Below are 17,711 nucleotides of genomic sequence, written 5' to 3'. Positions count from 1 at the left end.
CTCAGACCTCAGCATGGTGCGGGCACCGAGGTGCTCCTTAGAAGCTGTGGCAAGTTCCTGAGTTTCCTGGCCTATGAAATGAGGGTATACATCGGAGGCAATTAGCTAATCAAAGCATAAGCTTTAAGGCATCTTTCTAGCTCCACATCCAAGACCCTGGCAGGAGACCTAGCAATACATTCAGGTGGTCACGTTTTTGTACAGCTGGCAAAAGTAAGATATTTTAACCACCATCAGCTGAGATTGAGGTCTCTTTCTATTTGGATTTTCCCTTTGTCACTTTCCCTTGGTTTGGGTAGCGCTGGAGCAGCTTGGATGTGCTATATTGTTTTGTTTTTCTTTTTCCTTTGGGAGGACCACCCAAATTGTGTAAATTTCTCCTAAAACCTGCATCAACCCCTAGGTGTGATAACAGTACCTATTTTACAGGTGTGTTGTGAAGATCAAATGAGGTGATGGATGGTGCCAGACACAGTATGTATCCAATAGATGCTAGGCATTATTATTCCCCCAAATGTTTCTATGTCTCTCTTTTGTTTTCTTTGTATCTTTTTCTCTTTTTATATATATAAAACAAAGTCACAGAAGTTAGCATTCTATGTAATATGCTTAAAATTAACTACAAATTTTTCCTACCAAAGGAATTTCTCAACTCCATGTAGGGGCTGCATCACGATTTTCTTAGACCCTAGGTCCTTGTGCCTTTGTTGAACCCCTTCGTCCATTAAAAAATTTAAAAATAAGATAAATTTCCCAAACCACCAAGGACTCAAGAACCAGGGTAACGGAAAAAGCAACGTTGTACATCTTAAACAGGGGTTCCAGTACACATAGTAGAAGACTGTTTTGCAAACTAGGTCTTAGGGATAATAGGAAGCATTTAGTTTTGGCGTTCAAAATATGCACACAGATGAAGCTGGCCCTTAGAAGTCTAGTGGGGACCATGTCTTATTGTGAAACACATATTTTCATTTAGGGAGCCTACTTTTCAATCAATGTACTTGCTGGTGTTCTGCGCCCATTTGAGTTACATTATCAACAGGGAAATGTTATCTCAGAAAATAAGCTTCGCTTTGCTAATTTAGAAATTGCTCTGGAATTTCATCCAAAGGTCTCTAAAAAACACGTTGGCCTTGGTGCTGGTGCATCAAATAAATCACAAATGAAACAAACAAGCTGGCTTCCTATTGAAGGTGTGTCTGCAGTGCCCTGTGACTCTGCGTGCCAGGGGCTCCATCTGGCACATTTCTGAACGTTGCAAAATTAATTGTGTCGAAGAGAACATCATCAAACGCGTCCGGCATAGAGCGTAAACATCTTCAAACCACGATTCTGCGCCATCAAACGCTCTCCAGCTAATTACATTTGGTGCATTACTCTGGAAGAAAATCGAGGCCAAGTGAAACTGCGGAAATGGGAACAATGCAAGGAGGAAAAATCTCACCCCATTAAGGGATCCGTTTTTTCTCCGCACAAATAAGCCCACCACGCCTTGGAGGCAAGACTAGATGGCTCCAGGATACTCTCAGAATGATCCCGCGGGCCCTCTCGGGCTGAGGGAGCCCTGCATCGGGGAGGAGGAAAGTGGGCTGAGTGGCAGCGCCCCAGCCACGGGGGCATTTTAGGTAACTCATAAAATCTAAGCAATCGCTCCCCCTACCCCCGCCCAGGCGTAGAGGCTGGTTTTCGTGTGTCCTTACAAAGGAAGCTAAAACACGGCCCCGCGTCGTCCTCTCCTCTATGCAATGTCTGCAAAGCGCACTGACAGCGTTTTGGGGGCCGCTCTCCACACAGGGCCGCCGCACGCTAGGCCGGCCTTCCCCGAGCATTTGCACCAGCTGGGCCGCTCCTCTCCCCGACTCTTCCATGACCTCCTGAGATTGGCCTCGCGACTGGACTCTCCGCGGAAGCACCTCCCTCGGTGCTCGGCCCCCGCGCGCTGCCGCTCCCCTCCTGCTCCCAGGGGCGGCCCCGCGGCGAGCGCCGGACGCGCGCGGCCCCGCCGCGGGGGGCGGCGACGGGGGCGCGCGGGAGGCTTCCGGCGGGGGCGCGCGGGCGGCGGGGCGGGGCCGGAGCCGGGGGCGGGGCCGGGACAGCAGCGCCCCCCGCCGAGCGGCGTGCAGGCACCGCCCCCGCGCGCCGCAGTCCCCGCTGGAGCGTCTCGCCTCTGGCCGTGGCCGTTACTGTTGCCTCCGCGCGGCTCTGGCGGCGGCGGCGGCTCCCGAGACTCGCGGAGGGCAGCGGGCCGACCCTCGCCCGTGGCCGCCTGGAGCAGCCCAGCGCTGGGACCGGGGAGGCAAGACGGCGGCGGTGGAGGCGGCGGGTTGTGCCCGGCCCCCCTCCTCTACGCCTCCAGCCCCCGCGCTACTGCGGACTCCTGGCAGCCCCCGGGCGGCGGCCGAGGCGGCCAAGCTGACGGCCGGGGATGGCGAGATAGCGGCGCGGGAGCGGCTTGTGAGTACGGGGAGCGGGTGGGCGCGGCGCGAGGCGCGGGGAGTGGGAGCCGCAGAGCCTGGAGCCCAGTCCCGTGGGCGCGTCGCCGCGAGCGCCCGGCGGCCCGCGGGGGGCGGGGGGCAGCGCTCCGGCCGGCTTCGGCCCGGGTGTCGGGGAGCGTCCGAGAGGAGTGACCGGGAGCGGGGGGTGGGGCGCGCCAGGTCGCGCCGCTCTCCAAGCACCCTTGGGCCACCCTCGGCTCCCAGAGGACGCCGACTCCCCGGCTGCGAACTTCTGCCCCACGTAGGGCAGCGAGTTCTGAGGCCACAGGCTACCTGGGGGATGGGAACGAGCTTGAATTTTTATTTTTGTTAAGGGATGTAATCAACCAAGTGATTTCGTGACCCCGTGCCTCAACTTTTCATTAAACTAGTTCTCTGTCCCTTCCGTATTCATGGTGTATTTGATTCACCTGTATTTTATGTGCTTGTATCCGAAGGCGCTATACTGATGAAAACCAGTTAAAGAGTTGGCGATCAAAGTTAGGCTTCGTAAAAGATGACACTTTTAATGCGTCATTTCAAAAGACAGAGCAGGAATCCTGAGTTGTGTCTGACAGAAAACTGTGCTTCAAATGCTGTGAATTTACGCCTTGAATAACATGATTCTGGCCTCCACCGTCCGCGTCCCCACCTTTGGCTACCAAAAATATGAGGTGTTTTATTTGCGGTTGGGTACCTGTGTGCTCCTTTTTGTATGGGTGTGTTACTGCAGTCAAATATTGATATAGCATATATACTGATACTGAATGGCGTTTGTATGGAAATGAATTTTTTGCATTTTTTAATGTGTTCTTTTAAGATACATTCTTCAACAGAAAGGTTTCAGTTTAAAGTTTGCCTTCTGATTTGTTCGTTTTCACTTTCAGATTTGTCTTTAATTAAAAGAAATTTGCTTGGATTAAAATTAAGTGACTTAGTAGTATCATTTAGTCAGGGGTCCAAAAATGATTCTTAAATTAAATTTAAAGCAAATTCCCCTCCCCAGAAGAGAAAAATTAAAGCGTTCGTTTAGTGCAAATGATGCTTGCCCCTTCCCTTAAATGCTGATTTTGCCACAGATCTGAACTCACATTTCACTAGTATCGGAGGGTTCCTTGTCTAAGCCTGGCAGGGGAAAGGAAACCTAAGTATAGCGTGTGTGTTTTTAAAAACACTGTCCTCTTACTTGTTTCTTACGTTGACTTTCTGTTTTAGAGCCAAGGGGAAACTGTTGATTTGGAGGCTTCATTAGGTAGGTACAAGCTCGATTTAGATTTCCCTTCCAAGGGTTGAATTGAGGCTTATTTGCTTTGTAATAGGTGAGATCACAAGTGCTTCTCTCTAGTTAGTGGAGACTGGGGTTCTTTTCTGGGAAATAAGGATCAGGAACTTCGCTGTTGAAGAGAACAAACTTTTGTGATTTTTGAAAGCTTTTGCTTATTGATGGTCCTCACTGAATAATATGTTGGCAATAGTATAACTTATTATAACATTAAGATTTATCATGTTAATTTGTGGGGCAGGCAACCTATGCACGCTGTAGAAGATTCAGGATGTATAAAAAGCTATAGAGTGGAAAGTATACCTCCCTCCCCCCGCCGCCAGACCTCACTGCACCCTGTTCTCCCCAGGACCCAGGGTTACTAACTCCTGTGTATATCTTTCCAGATAAAGCCTATGCTAGTGTAAACATTTTGTATGTGTTCTTTTTATTTGTGTTTCCACAAATGAGGACGCATTGTATACTCTGTACTGCACCAGCTCCCTGCCCTCCCCTCCCCGCGGAGTACTAAATCTTGGCAGTCTCTACATCAGTACCTAAGAGCTGTCTCATTCTCTAACAGCTGCTGAGTACCATTAAGGATGAACCGTAATTTATTTAACTTCTTCTTCATTGCGGTAGGTTGTTTCTACTATTTTGCTCTAGAATTATTGTAAAACATTAGTTTTTGAGGTTTGTAAGTGGATTTCAGTTATTCCCAAAGGGCCAAAGGCAGTAGTGACTTACTCCTTTGCATCATGTCCAGGAAATAAATGCCCCTTCTCTCCAATGTACACCCTTTCCTTTTATATAATTTCAAAGCAATCCATAAGGATCTTTGGTGTCTTTGTGGTGAAGCATGAGACATCAAGGCCAGTTACTAAGGTCATATTCCTTGATTAACACCTTAGCTCTTTGTTTCAACAAAAGAAATAAAAGAATAGATATAAATTGTTAAGAATAATCTGTAAGAGGGCTTCCCTGGTGGCGCAGTGGTTGAGAGTCCCCCTGCCGATGCAGGGGACGCGGGTTCGTGCCCCGGTCCGGGAAGATCCCACGTGCCGCGGAGCGGCTGGGCCCGTGAGCCATGGCCGCTGGGCCTGTGCTCCGCAATGGGAGAGGCCACAACAGTTAGAGGCCCGTGTACCGCAAAAAAAAAAAAAAAAAAAAGAATAATCTGTAAGAAAAATTCTTAAGAGTTTGAAAATTTTGAACATGGAGAAGAGGCTCGTACCTTTGATTAAGTTGAAGATAAAGGCAGTTTATCAGTTGTAAAACTTGTTTGCCATTAGGCACTAACATCCCTGCCTTCTGTAGATTATCACCAGTATCTCATATTTTAATGTTGCTATAGTATAGTTATAAATTGTACACTTTGGGAGAAGGTTATTCATAACTTTTAAGAGGGAGTATGCTTTTAGAAAGTATTTGGCCCTTTTAAATTAAAATTTGAGGTCTCTTAGAGTGCTTTTAAAACAGAGTAAATTGTAAAAGTAAGACTAATGCCAGCTAGCACTTGAACCAAATACAGTATATAATTTGAGTATTAGCCAGTGTTAAGCTTTATATTTCCATTATGCTTATTTCTGAGAATGATTTTAGGACTAATGTAAGAAACTGTACTGTAATAATCTTTTTTTTTAACTGACCAAACAAATCTTTTCACATTTAAGGTGTTTTCTTTTTCCTTTGTTATTCAGTACCTGTCGTTGTGCTACAAAACTGCTAATATTGCATCTGTTATATCCCAGGCAACTTTTTAGCAACTAAGAATATAGCAGTGCACAGGACAGACAGATCCCCTTCTAATGAGTTCACATCTTAGTGAGGGAGGTGGATAAAAAGCAGAGATGCAATAAAGGCAGTAATATCAGAGAGTGATAAGTGCTAGACAAGTGATAAAATAGGTTTGCTGTGGCAAACAGGGGCAGGGTAGGGGCTGCTGTTTTAGACTGAGTGGCCCTGGAAGCCTCTCTGAGGTGGAGAGATTTGAACTGAGAGTTGAGTGTGTTTTTGGAGAATGGTGACTCAGGCAGAGGGAACAGCACATGCAAAGGCCCTGCAGTGGGGCTGAGCCTTGCACGCCAGAGGAACAGAGGGCCGCCTGTGTGGCTGGTATTTATGATGAAAAAGTGGCTGGCAGGAGAGAGCAGGCACTGGGATTAGTGTCCTGTGTATTTGCATATGTCAAGGCACATTTATAGAAGTGGGAAGGAGACCTTGGGTGGTGGAGTTCCTCCACCTGCTGGAAGCTCCAGGAGGGCAGGCACGGATCTACTTGTTCCTCATTGCTTCCCCCGTGCCAGGAACAGCCTTGGTCAGAATGGGCTGTGAATATTTATAGAATTAATGAATAATTAGAGAGTTTAAGAAATAATCTTGCCTGGTTTTGGTCAAAATACCTAGATTTGGGAGTCTTTTAGTTGAGTTTTCCATCTTGGCTCTGGCCCTTGACATTACCAAATCTGGTCTACTGTTAACACATCCTCTCAAATTGTTGCTTTAAGTCAGTTGCATTTGATTTCTATTCCCTGAAATTAGAGTATGAAGCCTTAAAAGCATGCCTAATTTTCCAGGACATTATAGTGATTTCTGAGTAATTTAGTTAGAAGTTCCATCTTTGATTTTCGTGGATTAGCCATTTGCCTAAGGGTAAAAATTTCAGAGATGCCTTTTTTGGTATAGTGAATGTTTGAACCCTTTTGGGCAGATGACCGACTAATGAGCACATAAAATGTATGTATTTTATGCAGGTACTTTTATTCTCACAGGAAGAATGTGTGTGTGTTCTATTTTAGGGAGTATCAGGAACTGTGGTATTTCCTCTTCCCAACTTCTAATCTGTTTGTCATTCTAAATATATGTTCCTTTATATTAACTGAAAGCTTGGGAAATGAGTTTTGTGCCAAGCAATTGTTGTAGATGCCTAATTAGAATCTGTTGTTTTTTTCTTAACTGTGACTTTTGAGGTCCTGTTCGATATCAGGAGTTGTGATCTTGCAGAATGAGGGGGGTTGATTTTTTATTTCCTATCCTAATTGGTTGATACCTGAACCCAATAAGTTGTTCCCATGTAAGATAATTTTATCTTCCAGCATTCTCTCTTAAGCTCTGTGCACATGCTCTGTAAAGGATGGATTCTGTGATTCCAAAATCTTAAATCAAGTTACCTTTGATTTTCGTCACTCTCCTTGCAGTGAAAGGTCTTCAGGCAAATTGCGGAAGCCCATAAGCATCTGTTTTATAGGTCACCGGTACATTGAGGCTTAGATGCTTGAGTTAAAGTACTTTTACTGCTACCTTTACCTTTCCTTTGTGAACTACAGAGATGCAGCAGTTCCAGATTTGTCTTACATTGCCTAAAATTTGCGACCCATGCATTCCTTACCAGTCCTTGCTGCTCCTGTTGCTCGTGTGAGCAAAGGTTGTGTTTATCAAATACTGTTTTATGCTTTTATGTTGGAAGTTGAAGAAAACCTTCTGGTGGGTGAAGTTTTCATGTACTTTTGCAGAGAGGTGAGAAAATCTTGCCTCTTCCCATTCTTCTGGTTTGCAGGGCAGGTACAGAGGAAGACTTGGAATCAGTATGTGCCTGTAGCCGAGAATCTTCATCTGTATTATTAAGTGGCAGTATCCTGGAAGACCACAAGAAGGCGCTAACACTCCCATAAAGTGTGTGGCTCTTCCCTAAGGGTGACTTGGGATACTGAGGCCCCTTGCCTTCTTCTCACTGCTTGCAGGAGCAGGCTTCTCCAAGGAAACCCTGGATCGGAGGACAGTTGAAACAGTGGTGGTGGGAACATGTGGTGGAAAATAACAAATGGTGGCAGAAGTAATGCTTCCCATTTCTCATATTGAAAATGCTGGTGGGGCAGTGAATTGTAGACATTCTGTAGACAGAATGTGCCTTTGAACTGGGGATGAGGGTAAGCTGGAGAGAGGTGAGACTCCACCATCACGACTGAGTGCTGCAGCCGCCAGCGTGCCACCTTAAAGCTGGGTGCCAGCCTTCCCAGCCCCAGGCTTGGAGACCTGCCGCCACACCAGTGGGTCCTGTTTCATGTTTCATGCTGTAGTATTTATAGTGCAGTTCAAAAGCGAAGGAGGCAAGAACATCTCAGGATCCTTTTCAAACACACAGTTAAAATTGGGAGCATAAGTCTTCATCTAACACGAACCTTATCCTGTATCATTCCTTGAAGTTACCTGGATCACCAAAGTTTTACTGTAGATGTAAAATTTGGGAGGAAGGGGCTGAGAGCTTCATTCTGATTTCTAAGGAAGGACTATATATAGTCCTGTATATAACTTAAAATGCAAAGCATTTACGAGTAATAGGAGCTTAAGCATTCAGACAAAACCAAAGAAAGTATAGAATTTAAGGGCCAGAAGGGGCCTCGGATCATCTGGTCAACTTTTTTAAGTTTACTGATAAACCAAGCCCCAGAGGTGTTCTAATTTGCCTAATAATCCAGTAGTTCCAGACTGGTGTTTGTAACCACGATTTGCTGATTCCTAACTGCAGGGTTCTGAGCTCCCCTCTGGAACAGCAGGAAATTTGTGGGGTTCGTTGCTGTGTCTCCGTAGAACAGTGCCCAGCCCAGATATTTGTTGAATAAATGAATACGTAAGAGAATTTTGAGAACTGAAGATTGCACATTAGCTATAAGATAATACTTATAAAATTTGAAAGAATACATGATTTCATGAGTTTCTTTTCTTGTTAAACAATAGAGCATGTTGCTATTAAAGCCCAAACTATTAAGCTTAATATTAGCCAGATGGACAAATGAAGATGTGTTTTACTTACTAGCTTGGCAATTTTCAGAGCCTGATGTCACTAGATCTTGTAATATTCATTCTGTTCAGTCTGCTGGGATCCGGTGTCATTTAAGTTTTATATTTTGTATTTGAAAACATATGTACTTTAAAATTTAGCATTTGTTGTCTGAATTGTTTGCTATTTTTCTAGATATGTTTTATCAATAGTTTCACTATTATTAAAACTTAGAGCCATATAGGGATTTGGTTGTTTACAAACAAATCTAGCTAACCATTAGGTTTTTGGGGATTGTCACTTTCAAATGCTGCTGGTGGGTGTTTCAATTGTTATAACTTTCCAGGAGGGCAATTTTGTTTATTACTCACCGAAAGCCTCAAAAATGTGCCATGTCCCTTAGTCAGGCATTTCCACCACTAGGAATTTAAACTAAGGAAAAAAAAATAAAGTGTGTGCACAGAGACCAGTCTATAGCAGTGGTCCTCGCCTACGCGGTGCCTGTGGGCACCGTATTCCTGTCAGTAGCTCTCTCCCCGCACAATGATTCTTCACTTGGCGGGAAGTCCACATAGTGGGGTGTCTCAAATTGCGAGGAGTGGGGTGCTCCCCCAAGCTTGGAAACTCATCTCCAGATTCTGGTGACCTCCACTAAAAGTACACCAAAAACCCAACCTTTAGTTTGCAAAAATGATTTTTGTAGCTTTGTTTATGATAGTTATAAGCTAGAAACAACTTAAATGCTCAATAATAGGGAGATGGATTACATAAATTGTGGTATTATATATCAATACTTGTAATGAAAAACCCTTTCTTCATTGACAGTGAGGTAAGAAGTATTTATTGATTTGGAAAGGTACTCAAAATTTGTAAACTGAAAAAGCAGATTGCAAGACAGCATGTGTAAGTGGATCTGAGGTTTTTTTGTTTGTTTTTGGAGAAAGGCAGAGCGAGCGAGCAGGAGTGTGCAGTTTTCTACCTGCTGTGTAGGAAAATGCCGGGAAGACTGTACACCAGGTGTTAGGTGAGAATATCTCCTTGTGCTGAAATTACAGGTGACCACTATTTTTATTTTCCTGTATTTCCAACATAAGGAGCATATTATGTAGTAAAGAGAATGAGAGCAGCTTCCTTTTTTCATTTACTGGTTAGGCAACCCACAGAACTTAGACAAGTTCTGTGTCTGATTTCTTACCTGTAAAAGGGAATAATAGTATCCACCTCATCGTGCCTGTGAGTAATATGTGTTAGATAAATGTAACCTTTCCCTCACTATTCTGTTATGATTAAGGCCAATATTCCTACTAATATAGGATTTCTAAGCAGAATAACATATAAACTGTTGTAAGAAGCACTTCATGACATTCTGACAAAATATTTCACTGCTTCTGGTCACTGAGAAATATTTTGTTGAGTTATTATTTACTTTAAAACTGAAATGCTTTCCAGTGCCAAGAAATTTTATTTTGAATCAAAAGCTTTTTTTTTCCCTTTGTTTCCTTCTGTTATCGGTTTCCGTAGTTCTGTATGATACGTTCTCAAAAGTCAGGGTCCGATCTTTTTTCCTTTTATAGAGTTGTTAAAATGAAATGTGATTCATTCATTCAGCAACTATTAAGGGCCTTCCCCCCCCCCCCCCACAGCAGGTAGGCATCAGATAGGCATCAGATATGCAGCAGTGGGCAGGGCAGACACGCCCCCACTATTCGCATGACAAGGAAGGTGACCAGAGCACTTCAGGGCCAGGAGGCACACCCACTCAGTAAAAGGTGTGTTACAGCAGCTGACAATCAAGTGGGCCTCATTTCCTCTCCTTCGATTTTAAAAGAAAGTATGTTGTGATGTTACTTTTCAATGAACACAAACATTGCCTCTTGCTTGTTCTACCAAGTACATGAGGAGCAGACTAGGTTATTTCACCTTGACATTTACTGATGATTTAGTCATGACTTGCATTATATATCTGTGAGAATATCCTGGGCTAATAGTATTAAAATTGCTACTGTGTATCCTCTGTGAAGGGTATGCCTTTTTGAGATTATCTAGTGTAAAATTACTGCTGTGGGTTCCTACTAATACACTTAGGGTGGATAGAATTTATCGATACCCCATTTGAGATATTCCAGCACGTGGTCTCACTGAGGATGAGGGCAAAAAGCCTGCAGTTTACGGTTTCCATTTGACGGTATATAAGAATACATTAATTTTGTAATTTGTTCCTTGTGTAGGGACAGTTTTGGCAGCAGCTGTAAATGTTTTGATGTAAAGTACACCCTCAGTGTTCATGAGAAGTGTCTCGGGACCTTTATGACAAATACTGACCGTGTATTTTATTTCCCTGATACAGCCTAATAAAAGAAGACAGTTTCATAAATCATTTTTTCTTGTTCCTGTGTAGAAAGAATGTAGAAGTCATGTCACAGGTTGGAGCCACTAGCAAAGCCAACATTTTATTCTTTCTTTATCTCACATTTTTTCCATCTACACCATTGCTTTCCATGGCCTATTCCACTCCATTGGCCTCCGCTGGAACCAGCAATTAGCTTTCTTTTTTTTTTAGTGGTGGTGGGGGGATCTCTTTTCACAAAGAAATACCCTTTATCTCTCTTGAGATGTACTGAGTATGTAATAGTAAAGGGAGAGCAACCAAACTGTGTTGACCTGCAGACCTTAGGCTGTTGTGTAGACGTAGAGTTTAGCCAACTTACCCTTTCTCAAATGCAAGCTTCAATAAAAGTACAGGTGACTCTGTTTTGGAACTTTTCAGCTCACTTACGAATAGTCAAAGTTATGATTGCTGTACTCACGCATTCCATGGGCTGTATTGCAGGGATCAAAAACTCAAATGCTTACAGGGACAGAAGAGGTCACAGACATTGCTGAGTGGGTCTGATCTGCCTTTTGTCTTTATGCTTCTGATAAAAACATAAGGAATATTTTACTTCCTAATCCTACTACAAGATAGACAACACTGATAGTCTAGATGAATGGTAACTGAAATTTGTCTCAGTTTTGGGGACCAATAAGGAAAGACACAGAGGAAGGTTGGATCTGGAGCAACCTTGAGGTGATGTGAGCTGAGTTTTGAAGGGCGAGTTGGTGTTTGTTAAATGGACAGGGAGGAGTGGAGTGGGAAGGACATTCTGGGTAGAGGGTAAGGTGTCAGTGACACAGAGGACAGCAGAGCCTGCCGCGTTTGTTGGGACTCGAGCACAGAGCCAGTGTGGGGCCAAGGGCAAAGGTAGGTGGGACTGAAGTTAGGCAGCTTGGAACAGCAGAGAGCCTCATGCCATGCTGACAGCTGGCACCTTCTCCGTAGGCCAGGGAGAGCCATGGAAAATTTCAGGCATGTGAGACCGACGATTCAGAAGGGGCCCTCCAACTTGTGTCATGGAGGCTTGGGAATCCAGAGACCAGGGAGCAACCTGGCAGGAGTGCAGACCGAGGGGAAGAAGCCCCAGCAAGGCCCCAGCCAGGCCCGGCCCTGGAAGTTTGTCTTTACTTTCCTAATAATGTTGAGGCGTTATTTCCTAATAATGACACGTGCAGCAGTAATGACTCTGCTCTTCCTATGCTCAGTCCATCATGCCCTTTTCTTAAAGCTTTTGATTAAACTCAAATGGTGAGAAAGCATTCAATGTGTTTAAAGCTATCAAACACAGATCTACTGATGCCTTACCCTTACGTTGCTAAAAGTTTGAGAGATCCTAAGTGTGGGTGGTTATAAAACAGGGAGTAGGTGAAGTGGGAGTAATGAAGTAGCCGCTTGAGCTAAAGATATTGGTCAGAGGACACAAACTTTGAGCTATAAGATGAATAAATTCCGGGGATCTATAGTTAATAATACGGTATTGTATACCTGAAATTTGTTATGAGAGTAAATCTTAAGCATTTTTACCACACATGGAAAAGAAAGCTGTGAGGTGACAGATGTCTTATTAACTTGGTTGTGGTGATCATTTCACAGCGTACATATACACACGTCAAATCATCATGCTGTATACTTCAAATCCAATCAATTTTATTTGTCAGTTGTACCTCAGTAAAGCTGGGGAAAAACAATAGGGAGCAGGTTGCACCTATGGAGAGAAGGGATAAGAATACTTTGAGTAAGGTTTATATTGAAGCAAGAATTTATAATAATTTGGACAGTAATAAAGACAATAATAATAGCTTATGTTTCATATTAATAATACTTTAATGTTAGATTACCTGTTTACTCATTTTTTAGACTAAAAATGAATCCCTCAATTTTAATACCACCAGAGGACAGGATTTTAGATATTATGATAAAATGAGGAGACAAGAGAGTTGTCCCTCTTCTTGTTATTTTGGCAGTTACATTACATTATTGGCCCATTTCACTAACCAGTCTTTTGTGTTTTTCCCACATGCTGCTGTTAAATCATATCTCCTCCAAACTGTATTTGTTTATCTTCTGTGTGTTATTGTCATCATCATAACCATTTTATTTGGGACCCTGAAACTATCAATGCTAAATTTATCTTACTGGATTAGTTTGTTAGATTAATTTGTTAGCATCCTCATTATTATGTGCAATATATTTGCTACTTTGCCCATTTTTTGGTCCACAAATTTGAGAAATGTGATTCCTGTGTCTTCCTCCATTTCATTAATGAAAATGTTAAGAAAAACAGAACTCTGTCACATCTGTCCATAATCTTCGTCCAGGTTGGCATCATCAATTAATTAGCACCCTTTGAGTAGCATTGATCACGTGGTGAAAGAGCCCCCTTCATTCTTTTTTATACAACCTTCATCTTGCTCATAGACATCTTTCAGACGTCAGGAAAGGTCTTCTTCAAAGCCAGACACTTCATGTCTGATTCTGATGCTGGCTTTCCCAGTTCATTGGCCTTGTCAATTTGGGGGTGAGGTGGGGCTGGGGTATATTGGATTAGGGTCCCTTTCCTAATGTGTTCTGTAATCTTATCCAGGATCAGCGTCAGGCTCACATGTTTCTGGTCTGTAGAATCTGCTGTCTTGATAAGATGCCCATTTCCAAGATAGTTTTGACAAATGATAGTTATTTCAGGTTCTGTTGTATTTTTCATTCTCTGTTCCATCTTATGTAGAAGACTCAAGTGAACGTTAGGTGAATGCTGTGCTTCCACATACTTAGAAGACCTTGTAACCCTGGTCAAATGCTAAAGATTTTATTTTAGTTTTTGTTTTTTTGGAGAAACATTTGTATTCTAAAATGATGCTTAGGATTTTTAGATCTGGGATTGAATAATATGACCAATCAAGAAAAGGCCATTCAATGGGGCTTCCCTGGTGACGCAGTGGTTAAGAATCTGCCTGCCAATGCATGGGACACGGGTTCGAGCCCTGTTCGGGGAAGATCCCACATGCTGCAGAGCAGCTAAGCCCCTGCGCCACAACTACTGAGCCTGCGCTCTAGAGCCCACGAGCCACAACTACTGAGCCCGTGTGCCACAACTACTGAAGCCTGTGTACCTAGAGCCCATGCTCCACAACAAGAAAAGCCACCGCAGTGAGAAGCCCACACACCGCAACGAAGAGTAGCCCCCCTTGCTGCAACTAGAGAAAGCCCGCGCGCAGAAACAAAGACCCAGTGCGGCCAAAAATAAATAAATAAATAAATAAATAAATTTATTTTTTAAAAAAAGAAAGAAAAAGCCATTCGAATTCTTTTGGAGAACAGAACTTTCAGATTCCAGCCCTAAAGAATGTTAAGAAAACATTCGGGTACAGTTTGGTCAATATCTGTGCCCTGAAATATATGTCTTCAAACAGTTTATATTTTGAGATTATTTCAACAGCAAGACAAGAATTTTTTCATGCCCATACATTTTGAAACAGGTTGTTAACTGGCGCCCCAGGAATTCTATTGGGCCCGCAAATGTGTTTTGTTTGGCCCACATACTGTTTTTTTTGAAAAATTGGAATTAGTTGCCAGCGTTTAAAAATAAGGTGATTTCACATTAAAGAAAAAAATCCCCTGCATTTCTGCTGTTTTTGAAAACCTTGAAAGTCTGTGACTACACTGGGCACGTGTTCCTAACCGGTGGTAATACAAGAGTTAGGCGCTAGCTGGAGGCCGCCCACCACAGCCCTCCCATCCTCCTCACTGTGTTTCCTGCGGCCAGCGTCACCCCTTTCATCGGCCTGGCCCTCAAGGGATGTCTGGGCTTACACCTGCTGAGTCAAGAGCTAACCAATCGGAAGTGTACTTTGAGTTTGGAGAACAGTAAGATGGTAGCTGTTTGCTGTTTTGTTTCCTGACATCGACTGCCTGACCTTTGTCCTACTCTAATGGTTGGAAGGGCTTGGTAAAGCAAGTGGTATTTCTGTCAGGAATGGCACTCAGCTGGGCAGGGTGGGGGGAGCAGCATTCCTGCTCACATTCTAGATATCCGAGTTCATAGATGTGACAAGCAAGGTGTCCTGAGAAGAAAACAGCTATAAATTTCTTATGACATTTAAAGTGGGGCAAGTAGGCCCTGGGTCATACCTGTATGGTTTTAGAGATGTGAGGGGATTTGCCCGAGGTCTCATGCCTGCCACCCAGTCAGTGGTGGAATGGAGACTGGAGCCCTGGATTCCTGACTCCACTTCAGTGAGTTTTCTGCTCCACGTTTTTCAGTTTAGTGTAATAGTCTAGAGATGAGATTTATAGCCAGATGTGGATTTAAATACAAGTTCGGCCCCTGTCTAGCTGCCGGACCTCAAGCAAGCATCAAAAACCTCTCTGTGCCTCGTGTTCTGTGTTATAAAAAGGGGGACAATAATGATATGGAACTCCATAGGGTCGTTATAGGGATTAAAATCCAATATTGCATTTGAAGAACTTAAAACAGTGCCTTGCCTGTAATAAACAATACGTAAACAGTGCATGGTATCTCAAAAGTAGTATTTATGAATTCTGTATTATGGTAAACTTAGCTAAAACCAGCATTTCAAAAACTTAAAACTATTACATAATTATCAATTTTTTTCCTCTTAGAGTTTAGAAAGGGCATTAAGGATAGTTTTACTTCATCTATTTTGTAAAAAGCCTCCAGCAATTTGATCCAATATTGGTTCTTTATTCATAAATTTATCTGTAGCAGACAGGTGCATTCAAAAGCATAGCATTCAACTTTCTCTTCAGCATGTAAAGAAATAACTGGGTGTTATCAAAATATTTTAAGTCCTTACCAGAGATGTCATTTGGATGGATTTGTTTAATTGACTAAATGAATCTGGAATATGTAGTGCATGTAAAGCCCGCTTAGATGCAGGAATGTTGGAAAGACAAATCTCTGCTGTTAGGGAACTTATAATTAATGGGATATGAGAGTGGGAGGGAGGGAAAGAATAATCTTTGTAATACTTGGTATGATATGGTAAATGACCAAAGTGGAGGTTCCCCACAGTGCAGCAGAAACATGCAGAGACCACCAGTATCTGGATGTGATGGTCTTTGAGAGCCAAGAGGCAGAGCTGCCCCAGGGACGGGAGTCGAGGGGCAGTGGGTGTGGCAGCCTCCAGACATTTGGCCTGGGGTTGGGATGAATAATGAGACTGAGATGGAGCTGCTGCTCAGAGCCAGGTGAGTCATTGTGGGAGATGGACTGTGGGAGGGCCCTGCCGGAGACCATGGGATGAATTAAGAACTGATGTGAATGACCTATGCCAGAGATGCTGATGAGGGCCTGCCAGAGCAGTGGGAATAGAAGTAGGGGTAGGTTCTAGGGCAGAGAGTCAAGGTGTGTTTTGGAGGTAGAACTGGTGAGTAGGTGGGAGGGGTGAGAAGGAGGAGTAGTTGAGTGTGACCCAGGAGAGACCGGTGCCATGAATGGAGATGGGCTTCTCAAGGGGCAGGTTTGGAAGAGAAGGTGAGTTTATTTTGCACATGTGGAGTTTTTTGAGAAATCTGGGAAATATCTCAATGGATATGTAGCATCAAAATATTTTGTCAAAGCAGAAGCAAGAAGAACTACAGTCCTGCAGCCCTGTGAAAATGAAACCACATTCACAGAAAGATAGACGAGATGAAAAGGCAGAGGGCTATGTACCAGGTGAAGGAACAACATAAAACGCCAGAAAAACAACTAAATGAAGTGGAGATAGGCAACCTTCCAGAAAAAGAATTCAGAAGGACCTCGGAAAAGGAATGGAGGCAAAGATAGAGAAGATGCAAGAAATGTTTAACAAAGACCTAGAAGAATTAAAGAACAAACAAACAGATGAACAATACAATAACTGAAATGAAAAATACACTAGAAGAAATCAATAGCAGAATAAATGAGACAGAAGAATAGATAAGTGACCTGGAAGACAGAATGGTGGACTTCACTGCTGCAGAACAGAATAAAGAAACATGAAAAGAAATGAAGACAGCCTAAGAGACCTCTGGGAAAACGTTAAACACAACAACATTTGAATTATAGAGGTCCCAGAAGGAGAAGAGAGAGAGAAAAGACTGGAGAAAATATTTGAAGAGATGATAGGCGAAAACTTCCCTAACATAGGAAAGGAAACAGCCACCCAAGTCCAGGAAGGGCATAGAGTCCCATACAGGATAAACCCAAGGAGAAACACGCCAAGACACATAGTAATCAAATTGGCAAAAATTAAAGACAAAGAAAAATTGTTGAAAGCAGCAAGGGAAAAACAACAAATAACATACAAGGGAACTCCCATAAGGTTAACAGCTGATTTCTCAGCAGAAACTCTACAGGACAGAAGGAAGTGGCATGACATATTTAAAGTGATGAAAGGGAAGAACTTACAACCAAGGTTATTCTACCTGGCAAGTTTCTCATTCAGATTCGATGGAGAAATCAAAAGTTTTACAGACAAGCAAAAGCTAAGAGAATTCAGCACCACCAAACCAGCTCTACAGCAAATGCTAAAGGAACGTCTCTAAGTGGGAAACACAAGAGAAAAACAGGACCTACAAAAAAACAAATCCAGGGCTTCCCTGGTGGCGCAGTGGTTGAGAGTCTACCTGCCAATGCAGGGGACATGGGTTCGTGCCCCGGTCCGGAGAGATCCCACATACCACGGAGCGGCTGGGCCTGTGAGCCATGGCCGCTGAGCCTGCGCGTCCAGAGCCTGTGCTCCGCAACGGGAGAGGCCACAACAGTGAGAGGCCCGTGAACCACAAAAAAAAAAACAAAAAAAAAACCCAGAACAATTAAGGAAATGGTCATAGGAACATACATAT

General features: G+C 43.4%; 1 protein-coding gene across 1 annotated transcript in view; it reads left to right on the top strand.

Moving 5' to 3' along the window:
* The first annotated feature begins 2,183 nt into the window (after positions 1-2,183).
* The window catches only part of LIFR (LIF receptor subunit alpha), an 89,223-nt gene continuing 73,695 nt past the window's right edge, over positions 2,184-17,711 (top strand). Inside the window, exon 1 of the mRNA XM_060092822.1 lies at positions 2,184-2,454. The gene's annotated coding sequence lies outside the window, so the exon portion shown is untranslated. The remainder of the gene's footprint in view (positions 2,455-17,711) is intronic.

Source organism: Mesoplodon densirostris, chromosome 3, assembly GCF_025265405.1.
Source record: "Mesoplodon densirostris isolate mMesDen1 chromosome 3, mMesDen1 primary haplotype, whole genome shotgun sequence".
Lineage (NCBI taxonomy): Eukaryota > Metazoa > Chordata > Mammalia > Artiodactyla > Ziphiidae > Mesoplodon > Mesoplodon densirostris.
The sequence above is the reverse complement of the archived record's forward strand: the minus strand, read 5'-3'. Positions and strand labels throughout refer to the sequence as shown.